Below are 26440 nucleotides of genomic sequence, written 5' to 3'. Positions count from 1 at the left end.
CCATTTTTTTTGTATGAGGAATTCGAGGCTTAGAGCAGCTAAGAAATTTGCTCAGCAGCATTTAAGTAGTTGCCTGACTCCAATGCTCGACCAGAATGAGTATACCAAACAGCAGTGGTGCTTAGTTAGCAAGCATCAGAATCACCTGGAGGGTCCGGCTTGACTCAATATTATGGGGTGGGACCCAAGGATTTACTTTCTAACAAGTTACAGGTGACACTGATGATGTTAGTCTGGGGACCTTATTTTGAGAACCATTACCAGAAAGTCTGGTTTGAAATGTTGCCCAGAAATGATGTGTGTGTGTGTGTGTGTGTGTGTGTGTGTGTGTGTGTGTGTGTTTTCAAAGTATTCCTAGATGATACTAGCGTGAAGCTTGTAGTAAGAACCACTGATCTCGATCATGAAGAGCCCTTCATGCTCATTTGATTTTGTTATGGCACCAGTTGACAAATGAGAAGAGTGCATGATGCTTATGCTTTATGATTATGAGGAAAAATGAATTAGCAGACATATTAGACCAGATAAGATTGGGTGGGGGGGGGGTGCACTGGAAGTTGAATCTTTCCCTCTTCTCTGTCATCTTGCACACCAGAGCCAATCAGATCTTCCTAAAACATTGCTTTCATCCAGGTGTTATTCAGGTATGTCTGAAAGCTCCCAACACACTTCCTTTCAAGCTCTGTTTTACAGTAACACTTCAATTCTGATCAACAAGGCTTTTCACCTGCCTAAGATGAACACTGTGTTTAGTTCTCCTTGATGATTTTGATGTGTGTGTCCTCCTCAGTTCTGCCAAATCCTACCTGCCTTTCTAAGCTCTCAACTTAAAAAAACAAAACAAAACAAAACAAACAAAAACCAAAACAAAAACACATTTAAATACAAAATTTAACACCTGGTAAAAAGCAAATAGCATGGACAGGCTCATAAAGAAAGCTAAACCCTTCCTGGCTCCCTAACCCCCTCAACTACTTGCCAGAGGAAAGAATTTTCTTTTAGCTATTTAACTCTCTGTGTTGGTGTTTTGTGATCAACAATTTTAGAAACTGCTTACTTCCTGCCCTGAACATAGGATAAAGGCTTCTCACACTCTTCATTTCCCCTGTTTATACTCTCTCTATAGTAATATTGTATTTAATCGAGTCAATTTTCCTTATTATGACTATGTGAATGTTGTTCTCTTCAGATCTAAGTAAATCACTATTTTCATTTCATTTTCTGATGTTTGTTTTTTCTGAAGTTTCAGATATTCTTTTTTTTTCTTATCATGGTTTCCTTCTAATAACTTTTGACTTCTTTTTCACCCCTTTATCCTATCAGGTTTTTTTTTTTTAAGTTTTAAAAATATTTTTCTTGGTGTCCTTGTGGACTCTTTTTTTTTTCCATGTGGGATGGTTATCACCAAACCTGCCATAAAGTAATAATCTTAGAACTTCCCTCAATACCTTCCTAGTTTGAGTCAACTGATTTTTTTGGGTTTACCTTTTTAGCTTATGTCTTTGGGTTTACGTTTTCAGCTTATATCTTACTTCTTCCTTTTGCTGGAGCACATTCCCAAATAACTTCCCAAGAAAGGGTTTGTGAGAGGAAACTTGTATGAGTTCTTGCATGTCTGATAGTGTCTTTATACTTAGACACTTTATTTATAGTTTGGCTAAATTCTACAGAAATCAATACTGAAAATCAAATTGAAATTTGATGGCATTGCTCCATTTTCTCCCACCAGGGTTCAGTTGTTGAGAAGTGGCATTCTAAATTTATATTCCTCCATTAGAAAATTGGATATTTCTTCTTGCAGGAAAATTTTAGAATCTCTTCTAAATATCGCTAGGACATCTCCTTTTATGAACATTTTCATTTGTTTATTAATATTTCTGTTCTTTTAGTAGGGTATTTAAAGATGGGAACTAATCTCATAAACTTTGGAAATTTTATTTCATACTTTGATAATTTCCTTCTATCCATATGTTCTTTCCCTCTTTTATCACACGTAGAAACTTCTAGATCACAACTTTTACATAGTTTGTCAGACTTTCCATCTTTTTTCCTGTTTTGCTTTGTCTTTTGATTCTAATTACATTTTATCTTTTAACCCATCATTTAGGTTTTTATTTCATTAAGATTTTTAATTTTCAAGGGTTTTTGTTATTCTCTGACTACTGTGTTTTGTTTTTTTTTTTATAGCACCTTATTTATGAGTTACAGACACAGCATAATGATTAAGGGGTTTACAAATGTTTTCAGTATTTGTTTTCTCTGTGGTCATATATTTGGACTGTTCTTATTTCTTTCTTACACCTTAACATTTTTTGTAAGTCTCATGATTGTGTTTATATTTAGAAGAAATACCTCAAAAAAATTGAATGATGATTCTGTGTTTTTGGATGTAGCTCATGGATAGAAGGAACTATTTTGAAGTTATTGTTTGGGGAAGTTGACACTTATGGTTAGAGTAGTGCCATTCATCAGAATGTGGTGGTTTTTCTCTAAGCTCATTCAGTTTTTCCAGAGGTGAAAACATTCATTCATTCTCCTTTCCAGGGTGTAGAGACAAGTTGCTAGTGTTTTCTGTAATACATGGCAAATGAGTCTAGAGTTTGTGGGGGCTAATTGACCTCTTTATTAACTGCAACCTTTTATGAAAGTCCTCTAATATGTGGTTTTGTCCACATCAGTTATTATTTCTCTACTGTTTAACATCTAAACCTGTCTTCTGCCAATGGATCCTCTCCAGATTCTATGCTGAGCAACTGGGTAGCATAGGTGGAATGTTTCCTGGGCATTCCCTTAGTGTGGTTTGGTCATTGTTCCTGCGTAAGTAGCACTTGTTATAGGTTCATAATTTTCTGTTTTATTGATATTATTTTAGTAAGGTACTAGGAAGAACACAGGATTGTATGTGTACAATCCTGATCTTTAGCCCAAACTTAAGGCCCAATAGTCCTAAATTCTTCTATAAAATCTTTCTTTCTTGACTTCTTTATTGACTCTGATAGATCTCTCCTCAAAATTCTGTTATAGTAAATTAATTTATTTTACCATTTATAATACTTTAATTTTTTTTCTATATGTTAATTACAGATTTTTGAACTTCTGGCTTACACTCTCTTTGAATCCCCACGGCACCAATACATAGTCTGGACAAGTAGTGAATGACTTGAAAATAATTGTTGATTGATAGGATCCAGGAACTGAAGAATAAAAAAGATACACACATGACTCATAGTAGAAGCCTTGGTTATTGGTGAAATAACAGTAATATGGGCAAAGAGAGAAGATGGGAAGGGAAGCCAGTGAATGTAGAGGACATTTGTCAGACCTTTTTATTTGCACAGAATCCCTGAATACCCTTTCTAGTTTGACAATAGAACTTACCTTATTAGTCCTTCTCTGAAGCTGAGGGTAGTAATTCACTTTCACAACTTCCCTTACAGATATGATATAGTCATGCAACTGAGGTATCACCAATCAGATAGCTCTCAGTGAGATTTCAGTTTAGAAGTGAGCAGTGGGACAAAGGAGGCCCAATGAGTAAGTCATTTCAGGTGAAGGTGGTGGCAGGGATATCTGGCCTTCCAGAGCATCAATAGAATACATTCTAGCGTCCTGTCCTGGGTGCCTTGGGCTGTGTAGGTGGGGTCTTTTCTGGGTAGTCCTTCAGTTTGGTTTGGGCATTGCTCCTGATTAAATAGACTCTAAGCCTCATTGTTAGGTGATCTTGAACACTCTATGTGCATTCTTTAAGAATCCTTCTGTGTCCACTTGTATCCAAGAACTCTAAATGATAAAGCAAACAAAAAATATGTGTGTGTGAAATGTGTGTGTTTATTTATTCTATACAATAATACAAAAGTAGGTCTCATAGTTTTTTTTGAAATATGTAAACATGTTAAACATAATCCAAGAAAAACAGGTTTCTGACAGAAAGTGGAACCAAAAGTAAAAGGACAATAGACAGGTATGTTTAGCATCAACCATAGTCATGGAAGGGAAAGGAAACATGTACTTTACCATTTTATAGTAATACAAAAATGGAGGGAACAAGGAGTACTCATCTAATTGGTTCTGCAATAAAATGCTTTTATAAATATATTCATCAAAGCCTGAGTATTTGAGATCTCTTTGGGGATTGAGCACATTACTTCTCCCACTAATTCTTGTCAGGTTAATGTTGGTAGTAAATTATGTAATTGCTTATTGACCTTCCTTCATTTCCCAACTACTTGGCACTGTATTGAAGAAACCATACTCTGAGAAAAGGCAAATGCTTGCTCTCCTTTTGCCGTGATTGAGTTGCTCGAATTAAAGCAGCCAAGGAAATAAGTTGCTTCGATTGGAACTTCTGTTCCTATGTGGTACAGGAAGGCCTGCTATGAAGAGAAAGGGAGAGATAAGGAAGTTAGTGTATATGTCATTACGGGAATGTATTAGGTAGAGTGTGGGGTAGGGAGTATGTGCAAGGAAAATTAATTTAGGTTAGTTTTAGACATGTTGGAATTTCAACATGTAATGGATAATGAGGTGTAATTAGGAATTTGAAACCGAAACTTGGGCGAAAATTTATGCCTAGAGACAAATGAGAATCATTCATAAGAGGTGATAATTGAAGCCAGGAGAACTGATGCTATTTCCAAAGGAAGAGAGTAGAGAGACACAACAGCGGACCTGCTACTGAGCGGGGGAGAAAACCCCTGTTAAGGGCTATTGGCAGAGGAAAAATAACCAAGAAAGAATAATGGAATAATCATAGATATAGTATGAGAAGCAGAATGGTGTATCCATGCTAATCAAGGCAAGTTCAAGGAAATTCTTTAAAAGAGCCCAGTGCTACAAAGAGGTGAGATCCTCAAGAACTTTGCTTTGTATTCTAATCCGTTTCTTTCATGTTACACAGGAGAGGCTCAACAATTGTTTGTTGGATAATGACAATGGTTCAGGAATATAAGAATTAGGAAAATAGAGTAGTTATCTTTTTTTTAATGTTTATTTTTGACAGAGAGAGAGAGAGAGAGAGAGAGAGAGAGAGAGACAGAGCATGAGCGGGGGAGGGGCAGAGAGAGAGGGAGACACAGAATCTGAAGCAACTTCCAGGCTCTGAGCTGTCAGCACAGAGCCTGACGCGGGGCTCGAATCCACAGACCACGAGATCATACCTGAGCCGAAGTTGGACGCTCAACTGACCGAGCCACCCAGGTACCCCCACTTTTTTTAATGTTTATTTAGAGTAGTTGTCTTTTAAGATTTTAGTAAACTGGAAAGAGAGAGGCACAGGTTTCAGGGATTTAAGAAGAGAATGAGAATGTAGTCTTAGAGATAGTCGACCTAGCCCACACATTTGCAAAATTTAGACTGAGAAAGGAATATATAAAATTAAATTATCTAAGGTGCAGAAGAATCCAACAAAAACATTTTATAAATTGAAAAAGACTTTTATATGATTAAGTGTACAGAGAAGGAGCCAGTAGAAATAGAGGAATTTAAAGTATTGCAAAAAAAGTATTAAATGAAGGAAGTGCGTGTATCAAAAGTCTTTTTATCTAGAAACAGAATTTATAGATATATCTTTTTTGATATAATGGATGAAAAGAATTGATATCTGATCTACTTCAAGTGATCAGTTGGCTTCAGTGATCTACTTCAAGTGAAGTATAGAACTTTAGACCATAGGATTTTGAAACTCTAAAACACTCATCCTCCTCATTTTCTAGAAAAGATCCCATGAACTATGTTTGGTCTTTAAGACTGATTTAGGTTCAAGTATTAGTCTAAGATCACTTTCTCTTTGGTTCACTAATGAACTGAACAATTCAAGAGATATACACAAAATCAAAGGCACAATGAGAGGGAGCAACTTCTTGATGCTTCTGTTTTCTCAGGTGAGGTACAGGCTAACTGACACGCAAATTCAGTAAAGTTGCAGGATACCAAATCAACATATAGAAATCTGTTACATTTCTCTACACCAAAAATGAAGCAGCAGAGAGAAATCAAGGAATTGATACCATTCACAATTGAAAACTTTAAGATATCTAATAACAAACCTAGGAAATAAAAGATCTGTACTCTGAAAATTATGGCACACTTATGAAAGAAATTGAAGAGGATACAGAGAAATGGAAAAACATTCCATGCTCATGGATTGGAAGAACAAATATTGTTCAAATGTCTATACTACTCAAAGCAATCTACACATTTAATGCAACCCCTATCTAAATACCACAGTTTTCAGAGAGCTAGAACAAACAGTCCTCAAACTTGTACGGATCCACAAAAGACCTGAAATAGGCAAAGCAATCTTGAAAAAGCAAAGCAAAGCAGGAGGCATCACAATTCTGGACTTAAGTTATATTACAAAGCTATAGTGATCAAGACAGTATGGTACTGGCACAAAAACAGACACATAGATCAGACTAGAGAACCCAGAAATGGACCCACAACTATATGGTCAAATAATCTTCAACAAAGCAGGAAAGAATATCTAATGGAAAAAAGGTAGTCTTTTCAACAAATGGTGTTGAGAAAACTGAACCACAACATGCAAAAGAATGAATCTGGGGCACTTTCCTACACCATACACAAAAATAAATTCAAAATGGATGAAAAATCTAAATGTGAGACAGGAAACCATTAAAATCCCAGAGGAGAACATAGGCAGCAACCTTTTTGACATTGGCCATAGCAACTTTTTATTAGACACATCTCTGGAGGTAAGGGAAACAAAAGCAAAAATGAAGTATTGAGACTTCATCAAGATTAAAAGCTTCTGTACAGTGAAGGAAATAGTTGACAAAACTAAAAGGCAACCTTCGGCATGGGAAAAGATATTTGCAAATAGCATATCAGATAAAGAGTTAGGATCCAAAATCTATAAAGAACCTATCAAACTCAACACCCCAAAAAACAAATAATCCAGTGAAGAAATGGGCAGAAGAAATGAATAGACACTTTTCCAAAGAAGACATCCAGATGGCCAACAGACACATGAAAAGATGCTCAACACCACTCCTCATCAGGGAAATACAAATCAAAACCACCATGAGATGCCACCTTACCCTGTCAGAATGGCTAAAATTAACAACTCAGAAAACAGTAGATGTTGGCAAGGGTGCAGAAAAATGGGGAACCCTCTTACACTGTTGGTGGGAACACAAACTGGTGCAGCCACTCTGGAAAATGGTATGGAGGTTCCTCAAAAAGTTAAAAATAGAACTACCCTACGATCTGGCAATTATACTACTAGGTATTTACCCAAAGAGTACAAAAGTACAGATTCAAAGGGATACACACACCCTGATGTTTATAGCAGCATTATCAAAAATAGCCAAATATGGAAAGAACCCGAATGTCCATCAGGTGATGAATGGATAAAGAAGATGTGGCATTTATATACACAATAGAATATTACTCAGCCATTTAAAAGAATGAAATCTTGTCATTTGCATCAACTTGGATGGAGCAAGAATGTATTATGCTAAGAGAAATAAGTCAGAAAAAGACAAATACCATATGATTTCACTCATATGTGGAATTTAATGAAACAGATGAACATTGGGGAAAATAAAGAGAGAGGGAGGTTGCTGGATGGGAGGTGAGTGAGAGGATGGTTTAAGTGGGTGATGGATATTAAGGAGGGCACTTGTGATGAACACTGGGTGTTGTATGTAAGTGATGAGTCCCTAAATTCTACTCCTGAAACTAATATTAGACTATATGTTAACTAAAATTTAAATAAAAGCTCAAAACTCCAAAAAAAAAAATAAAGTAAAAGATGTGTAGGTGCCAGAAAAATCCAACAATGTGTACCTGCTCTGTAATGTCTTAAGAGTGCTATCAATTTATTTTTCTCTCACGGAAAAGTGTATAGGTGAATGGTGCAGGCTGTCAAGAGCAGCTCTGTCACCCAAGATGACTCAGGTCATCACCATTCCACAGCCAGTGACAGGGGATGGAGGATTCAAGGCAAACAGTTTGTACAAAGGTGACTCAGAAGTTGTATTCATCCCTTCCACTCATATCCTTCAGGCCTAAACTTAGTCATATGAGTACACTTAGCTACAAGAGAGGTTGGAAAAACAGTTCATAGTTGGGCACCACTTGCTGTTATTGTATTTTCAATTCTTTAGAGCCTTGGATAAATGTTCTTCCTCATAGCATTAGTTAGGTGTTTCAGTTGGGAGAACTGAGGCAATGAAAGAGACAAGCAAAATGAATACTTAATGAAACATCACAACATATTGAATAAATATGAGAGAGATTAAATACAAATTTACACAGGCATCTATTTAAAACGGCAATTCTATTTGGGTGCCTGTGTGAGTTTCTACCATGCGGCATTTTCAGCCAGTGTGTGTGTCTATTGTCTCTGGGCAATTAAAATTATTCAGCATCAAAATCTTAGCTCTGGGACCAGAAAAAGGAATCTAAGAAGCATTCACTGATAGTCTGATTTGGAACTGCTTTTCCCTTTGCTCTATTCATGCATATTTCAATCAGCATTAATGTAAAGTACCTCGTGGGCTCTCTTCTACGTGAAATCCTTGTTCTCAACTTGGCAGCAGTCCTGGCAGTAGGTTCTAAATGGTCATTCTGGGATGGTAAATCAGCAGTCCTCAGCTGATGGGTCTAACAATGAGGAGATTGCTGGAGGCAGGTGGTGTTGTGAGGCGTAATTCTGTTGGCATTAAGTGACAATTCATATTTGCTACAGGAGCAGTAAATTGCACTGTTTTAAAACAGGAAGTCTGAGTTAAAAGCTGTGTAAAACCATTATACTGTAGCCAGCACTCCATGCTTTTCTAATTAGGTCATTTGGAAAAAGATGACCTTTTAGTTTCTGTGCCTCTTTGCTGGGGACACATGTTTCTAATTATCATTTGTATTTTATTCCACCAAAGCTGTTGACAAGCTGAGCTCTTTGTGTGTGTGTGCGTGAGTATGTTTGTGTGTATGTGTGCGCTATGAGTTAATAACATTTCTGTGTTCTAGCACTGGGCAAACAGAAGAAGATGGAAACAATATGTAGGGTAATTTTAATGTCAGAGCAACCCCAAATCATAGGGATTTGTGTGAAGAACTCACTAAGGGACATTGCTGATGTTCCCAGTGTTTTAGGCCAACTTGACTGTAACTTTGTCTGAAATCACTGTATTAATATTTCTTCTGTTTGGGTGGGCAGGTGTAAACACACTGTGTAAGATACAAGAAAGAAATGAGCTTAGGTCCACACCGTTACCCAAAATGTAACTGCTACTCATGCTTGGAGTTCTGTTAGGCACCCAAACCAAGAATCTCATGATGGTCTTTCCAGGCTCTTTTGTCCTTCTGTGTGCTGTTTTTGGGATGTTTACAAATGCAAACAAGTACTATCTTCTAATGTCCACTTCTTCCAATAGAGGTTCTGAATAAAGGGAAAACACAATTATTTATGGTTCAAAACTATATTTCATATTTCAGGAGATAGCTTAAGAAGCCAGGCATTGTCTAATGCTGGCTTTTCCACTGACTTCCTTTTCTTTTGTGGGGAAAGTTTCTCAGTGTTCTGTTGGGTTCTTCATCTGAAATCATAAAACTACAAAATCACAGAGCTGGCAAACCTTCGAGAAGTCTTCCAGCTCACGGTCTGCCTTGAGCCCTTCTGAACTTACACTCTCCTGGAATGTAATGGCCTCCTCCTTGCTTAGCAATCTCTCACAAGGGAGACTTGACAAGGAAGGATGGTACGATCTAAATGTTTAATATACAAATTACTCTGGCAGTTTGAGGAAAATGTATGGAAGATGATTTGAAGTTTATTATGAAATTGCTAATAATTTATTCAACTCAATTTTCTCTTCGAAGTTCTATGGTGGATAATGATGGGTCTCTAATGGAGTGCTTCCAAGTCTGGAAAGGGAGCTGGGAGTCATTGTATGACAGGGTCTGTGACATGCTAAGGTACTTAGCTGGAATTCCAAGTAGCACAGGCTGGGTCAGTCGCAGGTGAAAGTATCACATAGGTGAAGGCTTTCTTGATTTGGGCACCGTGAAGTCTGCTAGTTTTCTCCTACTGCTCTTGTGATCCTAGAGGATTTGGCTTTTCTTTCTTTCAATTCTCGGTTGGGTGGAAACTATTTACTATTGAGATGTTTATCAATAATTACAGCATCAGTGCAAGTGGCTGAAAGGAGGGCATTTGAACAGATGATGCCGTTAAAAGTTGGTGTCCAAAGGACCCAAATACCTGGTTATGGTCATATTTGTGAGATGATCATAAGAATGTACCCAGCAGACCTCCAAGTACAGTGATTGTAATTGACCAAGGGTCCCCAGCTGCTGTACTCTGAAATCTGCCATATTCACACCGAGGCCACACTTCCTAGCCAATAACTGAGCCAGGCAGGCATAATAGGGCAAACTCATGCCTGGGAGACTCCCAACTCCTCAGACAGTCAACATTGACTCATAGACTTATCCATGGCCTTGCAGATTTTCCCTTCGGCTGTTGGGTGAGTCCATCCAACCTTCTTTCCCTCTTTGGGCCCTCAGAGTATGGCTTGCATGTGGATATCACTCCTTTTCCATTTTCCCCTAGCTCTCTCCTCACTTTTATCTGTACTGAAATCTGTACTTTTTTCTGTAACGAAATCCTTGGCTTGGTTATCTTTTTTTGTTTTTTTTTTTTAATGTTTGTTTAATTTTGAGAGAGAGCAACAGACAGAGAGTGAGAGAGAGCAAGAGAAAGTGAGAGAGCACGAGTGGGGAGGGGGCAGAGAGAAAGGATGACAGGGAATCCGAAACAGGCTCCAGGCTCTGAGCTGTGAGCACAGAGCCCAATGTGGGGCTCGAACTCAGGAACAGCAAGATCATGACCTGAGCCAAAGTCAGCCACGTAACTGATGAGCCACCCAGGTGGCCCTTGGCTTGGTTATCTTTATGCCCTAAACACAATAAACACAAGGTTGTGTTTCTTTACAAAACTTCTTTTGAAGGCTTGGAGGTATTATAAGAGAATAATAACAATGAAAAGGGAAAACTTACCACTGGTTCAAATCTCACCAATTCTAGATGCCATCTGTCATCCTCATCACAGGAAGCATTCATTTGACTGCCTCTTCTTAGCTCTTTGCCTACTGTGACATTGTTCAGGGTCATTTTATCTCCCTTAAAAAGGGAGTCCTCTCAAATCAGTTCTTCCCGGAAATCTGGGACATTTGTTCTTGTCTCCCTCTTCATTTCTCATCCTAGCCAAAAATTTTAAAATGAAGTTAACAACATACTGGTTTCCACAGAGATGCTGTTCATAAAGCCATCACTCAACCTTAGTCTGAACTTCCCTATTTCAGAACCCGATGTTGGTTTTTCTTTTGCATAAAACAAAGGCCAGTAAAGTACTTTCCTTTAAACATGATGTACTCTTTTCCTAAAACTATGTACTGCTTTTATCCCTAGATCAGATCGGGTTTCTCAAACTTGACACTATTGACATTTTGGACCTAATAATTCTTTTCTGTGAGAGATTGTCCTCTGTATTGTAAGATGTTTAGCAGAATGCCAGTAGCTTTTGACCCCAGTTATGACACCCCAAAATGTCTCCAGACATTTTCAGATGTCTCTTGGGGGCAGAATAACCCCTGGTAGAGAATGGCTGCCCTAGAATGGCAGGAACAAACTGAAAGCAACTTTAAAATAGCATTTTTGCAGAGTGCCAGGGTGGCTCAGTCAGTTAAGCATCTGACTTCAGCTCAGGTCATGATCTCACAGTCCGTGAGTTCAAGCCCTGCGTCAGGCTCTGTGCTGACAGCTCAGAGCCTGGAGCCTGCTTTGGATTCCGTGTCTCCTTTTCTCTCTGCCACTCCCCTGCTCATGCTCTGTCTCTCTCTGTCTCAAAAATAAATAAAAAAAAAAACTTAAAATAGCATTTTTGCCTCTGTATGGACCACCACCTGTGCCACACATTGACTGTAATGTTAAGCAAAAAAAGTAAAGTATAAGAAAGATAGTGTGTGTGTACATGTATGGGTATGTGTGTGTGCATACACAGCAGTACCTCTGTGAGGCTAGGAAAAGTGAACTGATTTGCCATCTCAACAATGTTACTGACTAATGCAGAAAAAAAAAAAAAACCACTGAAAATTCTCCACTGTCCACTAAACCCGCCACACAGCCAAAACTTTGAAATGTGAATAGAAGTATATATTATTTTTCACAGGTAATAGCAATCTTCCATCTTTACTTTTATTTACAGTGAGAAACTTGCTTATAGGATATAGGTACATGCCTTTTCGAGATCCTATTTCCTGATGTGTCAAGGATGCCTATACTCTGTGGTCATCTTTGTGATGCATACTATTTCTGGAAGTAGATTATACCTGGAGGGAATGACGGCAGAGTCTGCAGCTGACTGTGGCTGGGTCTTGATTTTCTCTGGCTCTGACACATCACCACTGTCTGCTAGCTTGTAAAATTCTCACCACCTGGCCTTGGCTGATGTTTCAGCCCCATTGGTGGAACAGTCCATTTGCTAGAATGGCTCCCTGGGGTTATCTGAGTTCGGGCCTTTATTTTAGTCTGACTCCACAGGGCAAACAATTTGGGGGGTGGTTATTGTGGTGAATGGGTAGAGGTAAAGCTCTGTCTGCCTCCCTGGGCCATTGTAAATAAGACCCGGAATATTTCTGAAAGTGGCTGAACTACGAATTGGACAAGATAGGAAGGTCTTATTAGCTATATAGGATTTTCCTGGTGTATTTCATTCTCTGGTTTACATATGTTTCCTCCTCTCTGTGACATTTTGATCAAATCAAAGAACGAAAACATTTGCAATGAAGCAGCTACATGATGGTGCAAAGCAGAGAAGACTAAACACCCAAATGAAGGGCAAACCTGGCAGTGGAGGTTGGAATTCACAGAAGTGGGTTATTGTCGAAGGTAGATTTAATAGGGAGCGTCCTCCAGAAAATTTTGGAACTTGGATTAGGCTTCAAAAGTTAGGCTTTGGTAGCTGGGTAGAGAGAAGAGTTTGTGCAACACAGACATGGGGTATGTGCATGTGGTAAAATAATACAAGGGAAAGAGTGGAAATGGAATCATTGTGAAATACTGCTGGAGAGATGACCCTAAAAGAGAAGGTTTTGGTAAGGGGGAACGGGGCACAAATTTGGATAGGTGGAATGGAGACATTCCTGTGATGTTTAGTTTGAGAGCTTTTGGAAATGTCTTGCAAACTTTCCTTCCATACCTACAATGACAATGGAATCATGAAAATCTGACTCGAATGGTACTGACTGTTTTAGAAACAATTTTCATCTAAAGAGCATCACAGAAAAAATTTTGTTTACTGAGAGGACAATAGGGAAAGACACATTGATTTGTTAAGGCTTGGAGGGGTTTGTGCAAAAGCAAAAGAAATTCCTCTTTTGTGAGTAATGTGCATAAAAAAATGAGTGATCAAGAACCTGGGTCAATGCTCAGGGACATTGCATGGCATGGACTTTAACATGGCTCGGAGCATCTCACAGTGCCAAGTATTCAATAATGTCTGTAGCAGAAACTGGCCCTACTTACAAGATGTAGAACTTGAATGTTGAGTTTTATAGGCTCTTGATCTGAAATTGTGGGTTAATGATTTTTAAGTCCTTTAAAAATTTTAAAAATCTGATCGCTTTTCATGTATTTTGAATTCATCCACTTGAAAATCTGGGTTCACAAATTTCCAAAACAGTATGAAAAAACTAAGTTCCAACTTAAAAAAGAAAATATACATGGTACTTCCGAATCTTACCTAAGATAACTTTAAGAATGATCTAGTACTAAACTGGCTGCAGGCTTTTTATTCAACCCTGCTTTGTTCCAAAGAAAGCTATTAAAAGGGGTGGTTTAGCACTGAGGAACCTTCTCTGATATACATATACATATATATAAACATATACACATGTATTATATATGCATATATAAAATATATACATATTTAATATGCATATATATAAAACAGCTCATTATATTTAATGACCCCAAAATACAGACAATTGATTACATTTAAAGATCAAAAGCTGGAAAATTTTGGAGGCATGTGGTGGGGGAAGGCAAGTCTGTTTATTTTTAAAAATCTTTCTCCCTAGGTAAAGTGAGGAGTTGGGAAAGAAAGGAAAACATAAGATGAGATCTCTCTATGAACAAGTGACAGTTTGAAGTGGGTCACCTCATTGCCATCTCATAAGCACCTTATTGCACCCACCCAAGGAATCACCTGCAAGTGAACAGTGAAGGTAAGATGCCTGGTTTTTATGTGAGAATCCCTTTCTTCCCTTGTATTGTTGAGAACACTAGGAGAATCATTATCCTACACAGTCAAGGTATGGAAAAAAGAGTACTGGAATCGGAATCAGCCAGCCAGGACTGCATTAAGTGGCTGGGGACTCTGGATAAGTCATGTAGATTCTCTGCACCACACCTTCCTCCTCTGTTCCCTGACACTGCTCATCTCTAAGGTCCCTTCTCTGCTCTGATTCCTGGTTTCATCCTCTAAACCTATGCTTCCAAAATTTTTTTGACGTTTTCTCTTTTATCTTAAAAATTTATGGCACTTTGTACTCGTCTGTGTGTGTTTGTCTTAAAATAAAAATAATGTTTTATTTCTTTTTCCACAAGAGACTTACTTTATTTGTTTCCAGCTTTATTGGGATATACCTGACATATCACATTGTATAAGTTCAAGGTATACAATGTGTTGGTTTGATATACTTTTATATTACAAAGTGATTACTATCCTAGTATTAGTTAACACTCCCATCACATCACATAATAATTTTTTTTTTTTTGTAGTGAGAACATTTAAAATTTTACTCTCTGAGGAGATTGAAATAAAAATAACATTTAGAATTCAGAAGTCCAGTGGATGCTATGATAAAATGGGCCTCTCGCGTCTGAGGCTTCTACAATCCTCTGGTATATAAGAGTGAAACCCCAAAGTTACTTCAGTTTGGGGAGGCAGGGGATTAATCATTTTGAGTTCTTCCCTGCTCTTATATATCAGAATGGGGTATGTTATACTGTAGTAAGAAATAATCTTAAGATTTCAATGACTTAAAAGAATAAATTTTATTTATTTTGTCCTCATGACAAGTGGTCCCCATGAGTCAGTGAAGGCCTTGTGTTCATTCTCACTCAGGGCCCAGGCAGAGGGAATTTCCACCTCTGTGCTTTAGGATCCATGTTATGTTAGGCAAGGCAGGACAATGGAGATATAGTGAATTGTTCACTGGTTCTTCGATCACTCACATTTCATTGACTAAAACAAGTTACAAGGCCATGCCTCGTTGCGAAGAAGAAGGAGGGAATGCCATTCTACAAAGTTCCAGAAGGCAGAGGGGCAGAATGATTTGGCAAACAGAACTAATGGTTACCACATCAAATAAAGTCAAGAATGGGGCAGAAAGAGGTGCCTGAGAGAGACAAGGGCAGTTTAGGACAAGTCCCCTGAAGATTACCAGCTGCCCTGGAGTCTCTTTACAAAGTGAACTCACACGATGAACTCATGACTAGTTTGTGTTTCCCTTTACTATTCACACACTTGCTTTACACTATCTTTCTTCAAAGAATCTATGAGATTGTGAAGACTGCAATCACATTCTAGTCCTGCTTCCCTGAGATTACTTTTAGAGATACATTGACTGGAGTTCTGGGAATTTTAGATCCCTTTGTCTATGCATGACAGTTGCCTGTATGGCTCTTTCTCATAGCTGGTTAAGTAAGCATAGCCATTGTCTCTGATTTCTGTTGCTTTAAATTTCAAAGGGCCAAGTTTTCAGGGGGTACCTCATTAACAAAATAAGAGGACATCATCCTTCTTTTGATACTAATGTTTTGCTCCCCACAAGGAGGGATGTCTCTGAAGACAAAATCGCTTTGGAGATGGACTCTAGCCAGTCTACCCAGAGTCCTTTTCAGTTGCTTGGGTCTCTGACTTCTGGTTGGGTTATAGGAAAGGGCCATGCCAGATTTGTACATCAAGCCACAGATTGTCTGTTGACCATTAGAGAATATTTTCTGAGTATATTCTTTGTAACATGGTGCCAGATAATACAGGAAATCTGAGGCAAACTGAGCCACCTCTGTCTCTGTCTCTGTCTCTCTCTCTGTCACTCTCTCTCTCCTTGAAGCTCCTGGGATATTGAAAAATAAAGTAATGCCAAAAAAGGATCATAGAAACTGTGATGAATTTAAAGTTGTTGGACGAAGTGCTTCTTTTAAAAACTCTTGCCAGTATGTCTATGAAAGTCTAGGTATAATCTCATTTGGAGATATCATCAAAAATCTAAATTTGAGTCTTGTTTTTGAATATGAGGCTTATGCCAAATGGTTCTCTTGGATTCTCCCATCCCCAGTATCTCCATGATAGGTCCTGGTAGTAAGTGTAAGACATTTTGTCTGCCCTTGAGACACTCAAAATCAATTTAGGGAGTCAGTATTAAAAATATAATACAGACACTAATACAGGTGGGTATATAATAAAGTGCTTAGTTGGCAGCAGAAACCATATGTATTTTTAAGAGTTTAGAGAATGGAGTGATCACTGTGGGCTAGAGTAGTCAGGAATGTTTTCACGTAAGGGTTGGGATAAAAGGGCAAAAGGATTTTAAGGACAACAACAACAACAATAACAAAAGTGACAGGATACTGACTTCCTTCTGTAAATCTACTTTCAATTAAAACTGTCTCTGCTTTATCAGTTTCACTTGTTGGTCCGTCCTCAGCCAGAAAACCGTGGATCAGAGCTTTTGTGAAATCCTGTATCATTTAAGCCCTGTGTTGCTCTCTCCTTGAAGTAGGCTAATTTGTGAACTGACAGCCACTAGGGATGCAGATTTGAGAGCAAACAATAGACTTTTCTCACACTTCCCTTTGAGTCCAGGAGGGAGCTAATAATTTCCTTCCAGGGTGTGCCAAACCTAGCAGGGGATGAGCAGTATGGATGGTGGAGTTGATGCAGGCAAGCCTTCTGGAGGGGCTTCTAAAATTCTCCTCTCTTTGAAGCAAGTCAGGATAGCGCATGTGGAGCTATCCTGAGTGTAGTGAGAACAGACCTACAAAACTTTCTCACTGTAGTGGGGCTGTGAGCATCCCCTACGGCCTCCCTTTTGGACAGCAGGAGCCCAGGGAGCATACCCCATGGAGTCACCAAGTCTGCAAGAGGTGGGAGAACACTTGCTACTCATTGAATCCTGCTCTCCTCTGCAGTGCTGACTGGAGGGGGGAGGCTCATCAGATTGAACTGTCTTCCCTTCTAAGAGGATACTTTTCCCCCCCCTCTTAAAACCAAAGTTAGAATTTTTGTTTGAAAATGAATTCTTAGACTCTGGTTTTAGTTAGAAATTTCCATAGGGAACAATAGAACTATAGTACATTTCTAATTTAAAACTTTGCATTGTTGATGAAGTCTTGAAAATAACAAGACTAGGCAACCCAAACATCTGTTACTTTCAATCTTTTCTCTCTCAACTTGCAGCACGCTTGTGGCACTAGTCTTGGAATGTGGGAACTGTCTCTGATCAGTATTTTGGGGGGTTTTGGAATGCGCAAGAAAATATAGATAAGATTCTGCGCTCAAAATTTATAATGCATTGCAGATTGCACTGTGGGTTTCTGAAACAACAAAAAAATCATGGTGGGTTTTAAAGCAGTTTGGAAGAATAGCACAGCTCTTTGATGTAGGGTATTTAAATTAATGTTAGTCACAACATAAAGCTCAAATTTAAAATGTGTCTCCCTTCGATTACCACACATCAGACTACTTGTAATAGAGACAAAATTGCATTTCTTTAGAGGGAAATGCAATGCTATTTTTGTACTGGGAACAAAGGTTCTTGTTAGCCATATTGGGTCTGGTGCAGGCAAGTTTCAGCCAACTTGGCTGTGGACCAGTTGTGATGGCTGAGCAGGGTGGTTTTTGCTATTAGCAGCCTCTGGTAGGAAAGTGGGGCTGGGGCCTGGTAGAGGCAAAGGCCAAACTCCCAGCACTCTCTGATCTGAGACACAGAATGCTCTAGCTGCCTGAGCCATGGCTTCTGAGTCAAGGAGAACTGGCAGGTCACTGTGCATAGGCTCAGGAGAGATGCTTACTATTTAACAAAAGTGCTATTACAGTGCAACTTACCAAGAAGTTATCATCTTGCTCAAAATACCAAAGACTGTTTCTTTCCTCTTTTAAAATTTCCTTTTGAAGTGCCTGTGTTGGGCAGCCTGTAGCCTGGTCGAGAGGAGGTGTTGCTGAGAGGAGATTGTGTAGGGGAACAAAGTTTTTCCCTCCACTCTCTGATAGTGAGGTGTGTGAAATAAATGAACAACAGGCAGATTAATAAGAGAAGAGCTTTTATTTTATTTATTAATTTTTAGTATTATATACATGGGGATATTGCAGGAAAAGTAAATATCCTCCCCCAAATGGTGAGATTTGAGAGCTTTTATACTGTCTTAATAGGAGAAAGGGGGTGGAAATGTAGGCCACTTAGCAAAGATGAATGGGCCCTTAGAATAGACAGGAGGTGTGATAATTTGTAACAAAATTTGTCAGGGGGTCGTGTTGACTTTTAGTCTTTTCTGTGACAAGACTCCATCGTTCTTGGTTGATTAAACTCCCAGGGAGAGGATTTATAACAATTGAGTTCCTTTTGGAGGTTCTGTCTTTAGAGAAAGCCTCTCTGCATTTGCTGTTTTCATGTGTCTTCAGTTCAAAATAATCCATATACCAAAGTGGCATATTTCATGGGTGGCATGTCCTGAATTCATTCCTTTAGTGCCTAGTAGGTGACCTTATCTGGCCATCTGCAATGAGGTCCTGAGCTGATCTAGGTGGCAATACAGGATGAACAGGTGAACAGGTGTAGTCTGATGCTATCTCTAAAGGACGGGACAGAGAGATCTTGGTGTTTGAAGTCAGATACTCCAAGGAAGTTTGAAGCTAACTGTGGTAAAGTGATTGGGTCCAGGCCTGTGTGCTCCTCCTGGATGCTTTTCTGGACTCACCAAGTTCCCTTCTTTTTAGTGCTCTGTCTCATGGGGTTGACTTTTGGGTCTGAAGTAGTCAGGTCTTCTTGGTTCTTCAGCTTCACAGTTGGTCCTGTTTTTTCACAGCTGGCCATTTCCTCTTGTTAAGGCGAGTGTTGATCTCCCTGGGAGCATCAAGGACAGGAATGTTCTGTTTTTCCTTTCTTTCCCCCTGTATTCTGTGAGATGTCAGTCTTGACACTTTAAAAACTAAGCTGTTTCTTCTTGACTCCTACCCCCAGGGCTTTTTTTTTCTTTTCTAATTGTTTTTCTTACCAAGTAATAACTTCTGAAATGTATGTCATGTTTCTAAATCAGAATTAATACTGGATCTCTATTAGTTTGGAAATCTAGGGTCTGACTTTTATAATTACTAAGTTGTTTTCATCTTTGCAGAAGTCACTGCTTAGTGTTCTACCATGTTGGATTTTTCCTAGTTATATTCTTAGGATGGCTATATCCACCTGCTAACTCAGACACATATGATGGCCTGTGAGACCAGAGGATTGCTGTGTCACTGCAACAAGAGCATCCTTATCTGTAGTGTCAACGTGAATGGCTTCCCACATGAGTAGCATCTCACATCTAGTACCCAAACTTGGTACATTGTTTCATGAATATAAAAGGCTGTTGAAATAGAAGTTTGCCAGAGTTAAAGGAGAAAAGTGAATGGCCAGCCCTCTTTCTCTTACTTTAGTACTGAAAACAGTGGTACGGTTACCTTATAAATTGCAACTCAAAAAATCACAAGTTTAAGCAGTCTTCCATGTAACTTCAGAAACATTTAAAAATAATTTCACTTTAAAATGTTGAATTGAAAGATGTAGAGAGGAAAGGTGCGTGTATAACCTGCTTCAGAGAATAGTTGCTGGTGCTCTTAGGTAGCTGGGGGTCATCTTACCTGCGTATGTCCTCTTTGCCCTTAGGCCTTGCTCTTGGCTTTGCTTTCACAGATATATTCACACATGAGGTTATATTCACATAACATACACAAATTTGTACACGTGCATCATACACACATTAGTGTACATGACACTCAATAAAACTGTGTTGAATCAGTTAATCATATACACTATAGAGAGTGTGTGTGTGTGTGTGTGTGTGTGTGCGTGCACGTGTGTGTGAGCATGTACATGGGTGCACACGCAGAGGGGGGTGGGTGGTTTTGCCTGTGCTCTGTAGATGCAGGCACTGAGAAGAGTTTTCTTCTGTCTCTGAAGTTTTTAGTGTGTAGCTTCAGAGATTTTCTTTCTGGATAATTCCTATTCAAAAAGTTTGAAGAAAATTTGCACAGCAATTTTGACTTACCTGTAGGTGGAAAAAAGGATAATTTTTACACTTTACAGCGATTTTAGATTTTTCATATGTGGATAATTCTATGAGTTTTCAAAGCAAAATTCACTTCAAAATTTCCTATTCTTTAAATTGAAATGGTTGAAAGTAATATTATAATATTTGCATTTTGCTTTTCATAATTATTACTATATATACACACATATATTTATGTAATTAACATTACTATGAATTTGTCGTTGGTTAGTTGCTTACCTTATCAATGCATTTTTAAAATCTTTCTGAAATCTACATATATCTTAGGCACAAAGGAAATACTTTTTTTCTTTTTAAAGCTCTGGAAAATCCACTTATTTGCTTTTAGCACTGGAAAAAATTTTGTTATTTTTGTTCAAGTAGGCATTTACCTCAAGCTGAAAAATAAAGCATACTTTTCCACCCTAAAAGTCTACTTTAATATCACCTTCAACTTAGTGCAATGGTAGCTGGGTTACTGTCTTCCTCACCTTATCCACTTTATCCCAGGGAGGTTCATAGTTAGGTGGCATTGGTCCCTTTTATATAGGTGACAGCATGTCCAGGAAATTTATGGTGGTGTAAAGCCCTATGGAGGATAGAAATTCTTTCCATCTGCAAGTGGAATTGTCTTCTTCTAACTGGTAAGAATAAGCCTTTCTTTCCCCCCAGTATTGAGAGAACTTCAAGGGTTCTGCAAACCAGGAGGAAAAATCTCATACAGTCTGAAAATACTGTGTTCAGGAAAGTTTGGCAATGGAGTGAAAACAGACCCCATTTTAGGATTCTAAGGCTGGGATGCAGCTGTTTTAGTGGGCTTTTGACATCTAGAATGGTCTCTTTTTATTTCTTGGAGAAATAAATTAACTGTAAAAAGGTAAGACTTTCAAGCTGTAATAATAAAGACTGAAGTTTAACTTACAAGGTCTTTCAGTAATACTAACTCAACTCTAATTCTGCGGTAGGCTCAGACTGGATATTAAGTATTATTTTAAAGTATAGGGAACAAGGGGTATCTGAGTGGCTCAGTTGGTTGAGTGTCAAGCTCTCGATTTTGGCTCAGGTCATGATCCCAGGGTTGTGGGACCTAGCCTTGCATTGGGCTCTGCACTGAGTGTGGAGCCTGCTTAAGATTCTCTTTCTCTCTGCCCCTCCCCCCTGCTTGCACATGTGCTCTCTCTCTCTCTAACATAAAAAAAAAAAATAATGTATAGGGAGCAAAACATGTTGAATACACTGGCAAATATTGTTATTACATGAACCTCATGTTTGATGTTCCCCTACTTCTCTGGGTAGAATTCGTAACTACAGTCTTACTAAGCAGTAGCAGCACATTCACGCACATTTATATGTCTCAGATTATCTGAGACAGGGGTTGGCAAACTAGGACTGCAGGCTGACTGTAGCCCACCACTTGTTTTTGCAGATGAAGTCTGGACACAGCCATGCCCATTTATTTAAGGCTTATCTATGGCTGCTTTTGTGTTAAACAGCAGAGTAGAGTATTTGTGATACACATTGTTTGGTTTGCAAAGCAAAAGATATTCCGACCCTTAGAGAAAAAGCTTGCTAATCTATCAGTTTTCTTCTCTTTTCCTCACTGATGGTATCATAGAAAACCTTCAATAATATATATTAACCATCTTGTGACTAACACCTCTCTTTTCAAGAGCAAAGGTAAAACAAAAAGAACAAAAACAACAGTCTCCCCCAAAACAAAAAGTCCTTACAAAATTTAAGATGTCCTGGTATAAATTAAACTCATAGGATCATGAAATAAGCTCATTAAAATATGCTGATGTTAATGAAAAATTTTATTCTTGTCAGGCAGCATAATGGAAAAAGAATATTTGCCTATGAATCAGAGGACTTTTGTTCCCATTTCAATTTTGCCATTCTCTAACTCAGGTATTGGCAAATTTCTTTGGTACAGGGTGAGATAGTAAGTACTTGAGGTCCTGTGGGCCATATTTATTTTATTTTATACAAAAGAGGAGGTGGGCTGGGCTTAGTCTGCAGTCCCGTGTTTTGAGCACCTGCTCTCCTCATAAGCCACAACCTCCATGGGCTCCATTTTCAGGAGAACGAAATCAACAATACTTTCCAGTTTTAATATTTTTCTATCCTGTTATGTGAATCAAAGTCAATGTTTACACTTGGCTAAATTTTATATGAATCATTTTCTTACCACATGGCAAGTAGAATCAGAATAATACAGGTGAAATAGCATGTGACAGGAAACTCAATTTTGACATTTCCTAGTATATGATTCTCTGTTACCTTGTAATAAATTGATTCCAAACTTAAAAATGTAACACAACCACTATTTGCTCTTACTCTTAATTTTGTGGGCCAGAGATTTAGGAAGGGCGTGACTGGACAGTTTTCCCTGGGTTTTTTTTTTTATGTGTTTTTTGTTAGATGTCAGCCAGGACCATGGCCATCTGGTGGCCAGGCCATCCAAGATGCCTGACAGTGGATGCTGTCCATCAGCTGCAAACTTAGCTGGAGCTGTTGATGAGAGCACCTACACGTGTCCTCTTCACCACAGAGATCTTGGAGTGGTCAAACTTTTTGCATGGTGCTTGGCTTATCCAATGGTGAATTTTCCTAGAGAATGAGGTGGAAGCTGCATGACCTATTCTGACCTAGCTTCTTAAGTAAAAGTCACAAGTTTGCTCAGATTCAAGTGGAGAGAGGTAGATCCACCCAACGTGAGAAATGTCAAAGAATTTGTGGCCATATTTTAAAATCACCACACCCAGCTTTTGTGATTTTTGAGTTTATAACTCTTAACACTGAATTAGTAGAATTTTTATACCACTTCTTATTTAATTAACCAATTTATTAGGGGCATTAAGGGCAAGATAGCATGTTTAGGAACATCTTAGACCTCAAATGAAACTGACATATACATATTATATTATATATAGACATATATATTTTATATATATATAAAATATATACGTATACGTATATATTTTATATATATATATATATAAAATATATATATAGGAGACAGACATACACATGCACGCACGTACACTGGGAAATTATTCATCCTTAATAAAAAAGGGAAACCTGTCATTAGTGACAATATGGATGAAACTAGAAAACATTAGTCTAAGTGAAATGATCTAAAAAAGTATAACTCAGGGCAGAATTGTTGTTACCAGGGACTGCAGGTAAGGGATATAGGAAGATGTTGGTCAAAGGGTATAAACTTTCAGATGTAAGTATGAGTAAGTTCTGGAGATCTTTGTACAGCATAGTGACTATAGTTAATAATAATGTATTGTGTACTTGAAGCTTGCTAAAAAAATAGATCTTACGTGCTTATCACATACACATACACAAGAAGAAAAGAGGTAACTGTGTGAGGTGATGGATTTTTAAATTAGCTTCATTAATCATTTCAAAATGTAATCACCTCAAAATGTATATCTATATGAAAACATTACATTGTACATCTTAAATATGTACAATATTTGTCAGTCATATCTCAATAAGTCGGGGAAAAATGAGATTAGAAAAGTGGTGTAGGTGGGAAATTCAGGTAGGCCTTGTCAGCCATGGGAAGCAGTTTGGATTTTACTGAGTAAAATGAGAAGTCATTACAGAGTTTCAAGCAAAGGGGTAATATTCTCTGACTTAGATTTTTGATATCACTATGACTGCTGTGTAAATAATAGCCTATATTTTTGAGGAGGTGGGTGGGTAAGAATGGAGATGGAAGGCTCTAATTGGAGGCTTTTGCATTGTCTTGTGCACCAGATGTTTGTGGATTACAATAGGGTGTTAACAGTATGGGTGATTAGAATAAGTAAAAATAAATGACAGACTGTCCCCATTTTCCAGATAAGTCATAGAATGAGTGTAACCAATTTTTAATGAAGTGGTAAACTGGTATTCGAATCTACATCTAATTTCACAGACCAACTTTAGCCAAATGTCATGTAGATTTGTCACATTTAAAATTAATAAAGTCCAATTAAGTGAGATTTAACTATAATTTAGGTGGATTAGGCCAAATTAAAAGACATTAACCATGCTCCTATCTGTAGACAATTTCTACGATCATGTTTCTTCATTTTATCCATGTAGAAAGTATTTAAAATATAATAAATTGGATGAAATGTAAACTATATCACCATTTTGTTACATGATTTTTATGGCAAATTAGGAAATCTCTGCAGATGTAAAACCCAGAGCCACATAAACACATTCTTCATAACCCTGAGGAACAAGGCCTAATAGTCAACCTAAGAAAGTTTATTATTATCAGTTCCAGGGATTGATAAATGATCAATAATGTATCTGAAATTTGTTTTTCTTCAGGTTCAATAAGGATGGAAAAGAGTACTGATAGCAATTTGGAAGCAAATCTAAGGAGTGCATACTTTTCATTAAAAGGTAGAGGTTACTAGAACTATTCCTTGTGGTATCTTAAAGAGCCTGGAGAGGTTCCCTTGTTTAGATCTTTCTTCCCTTCTGCAAGGGTGGGCGGGAGGGAGACTCTTCAGTTCTATTCTTGCTGCAGTACTTTAAAAAATGTTTATTGGAAAAGAAATTGACTCCTTTATCACAAGGTTCACGGAATCTTTTTTGTATTTTCTTCACTGCGTTTACCTCCTCTGTGATCTCTCTGAGTTACTGGCAAGGTGATTTACTTGTGGCTCTAAAACCCTCTGTTCCTTGATTTATAGGTTATTTCGTGCTTCCTCTCTTCCACACGATCAAGATCTTCAAAGTAAGCATCTTTCAAAGGAGCGACAAGCAAAATACAGCTGCAGGATCAGTAACTCCCTGTTAAGCAGCTTTGCCTGCTGTCACTATTGACTGCTGGAGGTGGTGATCCATGTCAGTCACTAAAACGACACCTTGGCAAGACTGCAATCTGCTCCCAGGGTTTTTGTGTATGAGAACACTTAGATAATGAGATTTTCATATATTCCCAGCAGCTCACACAGTGCCTGGAAAAGAGTAGGTACCTGGTCAATATTTACGAAGATTAACTATGAAACCATATTTTGAAGGCTTTGCTAACATGTCATAGGCAGATTTGTTGCAGAATGAAGCAATGCAAGAATTTCCTCTTCCATCTTGGACAAATTTTATTAATACTAGAATAAATAACTCTCCAAGCAGGCGGAGACTTTTAGTGAGACTCAATGGATGGATATAAACTTATATTTTTAAGCCATCAAACTAAGAAGAGGTTAAGACTAACGTTTACTTATTAAGATAATTTCCTAATCATTCTTATAAGAACTTAATGAGTGACAAACTGACGCTGGATATAAATTTATGATTTCCCAAAATAACATTTGATTGGTTTGAGTGATGTCTTACATCAAGTAATCATAGTTAATTTTTGCTTCTGGAGAGATTTGACTTTACCAGTCTATCATGTCATCAGATGTATTTCAAGAATGATTTCTTTGTCTGTTGATACAGAGTTAAAGAATTCCTATGGAGATTCTTGAATCTATAACTTGTATTTTTATCAGGGCAGATGGGAGAAGTTCAGAATAGTGGCAAAAAAAACCCCTACATCTTCATTTGAAATATACTGCAAACATATAAAGAATAATTTCACATCAAAAATATTTTTAGTCATATAAATCAAGGGCAATTTTAGGATTTTTCTCATAAGTGAGTTATGGTGCATAAAACAATGGGTCACTTACTTTAAGTTTAAAGAAAGGTTAACAAATGCTGAAACCTTAGTTATATTGTAAATATCAGCAGTTGCAACAATGAGAGAATAGGAGTTGTAAATTAAACATACTATAAAACAAATGTGAAGATTATTTTACTTGTTATATTTATTTTTTCTTATTATATTTATTTCTTCAACATTTAATACCTATAATTAAGACTGATGTTTGAGTTTAATTCACAAAATAATCCAGGTCTGAAAGAAATTTCAGAGATTAAAAAAAAGATATATATACATATACATATATATATATATGTATGTATGTATATGTATATATGTGTGTGTGTGTGTGTGTGTATATATATATATATATATATATATATATATATATAATGTGGGAATAAAAATGTTAGATTCCACATTTCTGGATTCTTTTCTAATGAAAAA

General features: G+C 37.8%; 1 long non-coding RNA gene across 1 annotated transcript; it reads left to right on the top strand.

Annotated features, from left to right (window-relative positions):
- The first annotated feature begins 14116 nt into the window (after positions 1 to 14116).
- On the top strand, positions 14117 to 25310 carry LOC125935147 (uncharacterized). The gene is made up of 3 exons (XR_007461609.1): positions 14117 to 14246; positions 24670 to 24744; positions 25038 to 25310. It is a non-coding gene; the product is annotated as an uncharacterized LOC125935147 (long non-coding RNA).
- The last annotated feature ends 1130 nt before the right edge of the window (positions 25311 to 26440 follow it).

The sequence above is a fragment of the Panthera uncia genome (genome assembly GCF_023721935.1).
Source record: "Panthera uncia isolate 11264 chromosome A1 unlocalized genomic scaffold, Puncia_PCG_1.0 HiC_scaffold_17, whole genome shotgun sequence".
NCBI classification, from domain to species: Eukaryota; Metazoa; Chordata; class Mammalia; order Carnivora; family Felidae; genus Panthera; species Panthera uncia.
The sequence above is the reverse complement of the archived record's forward strand: the minus strand, read 5'-3'. Positions and strand labels throughout refer to the sequence as shown.